Source organism: Enhydra lutris, unplaced genomic scaffold, assembly GCF_002288905.1.
Source record: "Enhydra lutris kenyoni isolate GAN:26980312 unplaced genomic scaffold, ASM228890v2 scaffoldscaffold22, whole genome shotgun sequence".
In the NCBI taxonomy this organism is placed as follows: Eukaryota; Metazoa; Chordata; class Mammalia; order Carnivora; family Mustelidae; genus Enhydra; species Enhydra lutris.
This window is the reverse complement of record NW_019154106.1, coordinates 1134428-1138485: the sequence shown is the minus strand read 5'-3', so window position 1 is coordinate 1138485 and position 4058 is coordinate 1134428.

Genomic DNA, 4058 nt, shown 5'->3' with positions numbered 1-4058 from the left:
AGATGCCCTTCAACGGACTAATGGATAAGGAAGATGTGGTCCATATACACTATGGAGTATGATGCCTCCATCAGAAAGGATGAATTCCCAACTTTTGTAGCAACATGGACGGGACTGGAAGAGATGATGCTGAGTGAAATAAGTCAAGCAGAGAGAGTAAATTATCATATGGCTTCACTTATTTGTGGAGCATAACAAATAGCATGGAGGACAAGGGGAGATGGAGTGGAGAAGGGAGTTGAGGGAAATTGGAAGGGGAGGTGAACCATGAGAGACTACGGACTCTGAAAAACAATCTGAGGGTTTTGAAGGGGTGGGGGTGGGAGGTTGGGGGAACCAGGTGGTGGGTATTAGAGAGGGCACGGACTGCATGGAGCACTGGGTGTGGTGCAAAAACAATGAATACTGTTACGCTGAAAAGAAATGAAAAGAAAAAAGAAAAGGAAAGAAAAGAAAAGAAACATGGGGCAGATGTAGGGGATCTGAGCCCCTAAGTTAACAAACTGACCCAATAGGATTCATGGCAAGTGTTGTGCCACCAACTATACAGTTCCACTCTTCTAAGTGCACATAGAGCAGTCACAAAAATGAACAAAGCCTTGCCATGAAGCCTCAGCATGCACGGTGAATTTTATAAGTCACAGTCACCAGCTAATGGGTCCTCCCTGTTTATTACTTACCTTTTCTCCTTCATCCTCAGCCCAACCCCACCACCCTCCACAGACACCTGTCCCCACATCCTTCTCTATCACCTTCCATAAATGTGTTTCCACATGTGGGCATACAGTCATGACAAGTATGTAGTATTTTCCCAGAATGTATGTTTATTTTTATTCATGGGGGTTTTAAAGCTTGTTGTATTTCTCAGTATTTTTTTAAGCAAATCTGAGATTGATTTGTTTTGCTACATAAAAATACAGTAAATTTTTTCTGGCCACTAAAGGGTATTCCATTGTATACATACACCATGTTGTGGGAGTTCAGTGCCCTTTCGGAAGCTCTTTGCTGAGACAATACACCGTGATTGATATCCTTCTTCCTTAGCATCTGTATGAGTGTTTCTCTGGGCAGAATCTGCATGTCAAAGGTACACATGTACTCCACTCACTAAATCCCACCAGGCTGTATGAGCATTCTTCTGGGGTACATATAGGGGGACAATCTGCTTGTCAGTAAGGAAGAGATAATACCCCATATCAAAAATGCTGACAGAGTTTTCCCTCTCTTCAACAACAATGGTATTTTGTTTTAATTTGGTTTCCTCTGGGGGCACCTGGATGGCTCTGTCAGTTAAGTGTCTGCTTTCAGCTCAGGTCACGAGCCCACAGTCCTAGGATGGAGTTTGCGTTGGTCTCCCTGCTCAGCAGGGCATCCGCTTCTCCCTCTCCCTCTGCCATTCCCCCCACTTGTGCTCTCTGGCTCCCATTCTCTGGCTCTCTCTCTCTCTGCGTCAAATAAATAAGTAAAACCCAAAATAATAACAACAATAACAACAACAACTTGCTTTCCTCTGAGGAAAATCAGGGTGACCGTCTCTTTGTGTTCTTTTTGGCTGCGTGTGAACGCTCACTTCCCAGTCCCTGTCCATTCCCTGGTGGTTTGCAGTTCCTAGTACAGTCTAGACATTAACCCCTTAGTGGTTATAAACAGCAAGTGTCCTCCCCTGAAAGTCCAACCATCTTTTTATGTTGTTCCACAGTGACTGCCACTGAACACAAATGTATGTAATTCTGATGCAGTTAAATCCACCATTTTCCAAACTATTATTTGTGCTTTGGGATCATATTTAAGAATTCCTTCCCTACCATGAGCATAATAACCATAACCTCCAACAGATACTATCTCCTACACTTTGTATTTTCCCCTTCGCTTTTACATATACTTTAAGACCTTAAATCCGTCTGTATTTGGGGGGGGGGGGGGGGCATTACCATCTAATTTTAATTTTCTTTTTTTTAAGATTTTATTTATTTATTTGACAGAGATCACAGGTAGGCAGAGAGGCAGCAGAGAGAGAGAGGAGGAAGCAGGCTCCCCACTGAGCAGAGAGCCCGATGTGGGGCTCGATCCCAGGACCCTGGGATCATGACCTGAGCTGAAGGCAGAGGCTTTAACCCACTGAGCCACCCAGGCTCCCCTAATTTTAACTTTCTGTATAGAGTGAGCCACCTTCCTCATTCAATTTCCTCATGCAAAAGTAAAGTTCCCAAATATATGGGCCTTTTATGGGTTCTTGTTCTGTACCTTCATCTATTTATCTGTTCCTGTGCTAGCAGCAAACTCTCAATAGATAAGAATTTATTCTACATTTATTTCATATTTAATAATATCTGGCAGGTATTTTGCTTATTATTCACAAGTCTCTCAGTTATTCATGAGCTTTGCACATAAATTTTAGATCTGTGGGATTCCAACTAAAATCGCACAGAATACGTGGACTAACACGGGGGAAATTAATGTTTTATAATGCTGTCTGTCCATCCATGAACATGGTATACTTCTCCATTTATCCAGTTATTTTTGCCTCAGAAGAAAGATAGAAAAAGAAAGAAGAAAGAAAGAAAGAAAGAGAGAGAGAGAAAGAAAGAGAGAGAGAGAGAGACGGAAATAGGGGTGGGAAGGAAGGAAGAAAGAAAAAGATTTTTAGGGGCACCTGGGTGGCTCAGTGGGTTAAAGCCTCTGCCTTCGGCTCAGGTCATGATCTCAGGGTCCTGGGATTGAGCCCTGCATCAGGCTCTCTGCTCAGCGGGGAGCCTGCTTCCCTTCCTCTCTCTCTGCCTGCCTCTCTGCCTACTTGTGATCTCTGTCAAATAAATAAATAAAATCTTAAAAAAAAAAAAAGAAAAAGATTTCTACATTTTCCCCACAGAAGTCTCAGGCATTCTTTATCAATTAGTTCTTAAATATGTAACATTTTGTTCACATTTTAAATAACTTATTTCCCACTAGATTTTCTCATTATTTGTGGTGAATAAGAATACGAGATTGATTCACAATAACACACTGTTTCCTCTGGCACGCACTGAAGTGGACAATGGCGAATGTGGGTGGGGAACAGGGACTCCCACCCATGTTCACGGTGAAGAGCATCCCAGCCCAAGGCCCTCCACTCCAAAGTGCAGGAGGGCTTTTAGGCAAGAAAGTTGCATATGCTGTCAAATTGCAAAAGAAAGGAAACAAAATGTCCAACAATGGGTAAAGGGATGAATCAACCATTGTAGCTTCAGGAAGAAAATGGGTTAACTAGAGCCATACAGACTACCTAGAGAAATCTCTTTAATACAACCACTGCATTTTACAAAAGCAGTTTTCAGGAGAAAAGTAGTGCATTACCACTTACTATACTAAGTTTAAAGCATGCAAAATAATGTTTAAAGAACACACATAATATGTTTATTAAGAATGTAAAGACCACATGGGACTAATACATTCAAATTCAGGAATTTGTCTAGGGTGGGAGGGAAACAATATGGGAAGATGCATGGAGAGGAATTCATCTATTTTCCTAATATTTTCATAACTTGGGCATTTTCACATGTTTTTTGATGTATTATTGTGTATACCCTTTGTACAGCTAAAATAAACCATTGTTAATCAAGTGAGACTCTGTAATTAAAGGGAATGAGCTGAACCCTTGCAAGGGATGGGGAACTCCCTCAAGTCTAGACATGGACTCTGTGAGGGGCTAGGTCCCGACGAGTAGCCAATAGCAGCTAATGGCACATAGACTTTACACCAGAGGCTGATGTTTAGAGGAAAACAGGAAGGGAGATCCTAAACATAGCACAAACAAGAACCAGGAAGTGACCATGTGGCCAGCATCACACCTCACACCAGGGCAGGTATATAAAGGGCTCCTGGCCCAGGAGGCCCCACACCTGAGCACCTGTCCTCTGCATCTGCTCCTCTGACCTGCTCCACTCTCAACCCACCAGAACCATGAGCTGCTGTGGCTGTTCCGGGGGCTGTGGCTCCGGCTGTGGGGGCTGCAGCTCCGGCTGTGGGGGCTGTGGCTCCGGCTGTGGGGGCTGTGGCTCCGGCTGTGGGGGCTGTGGCTC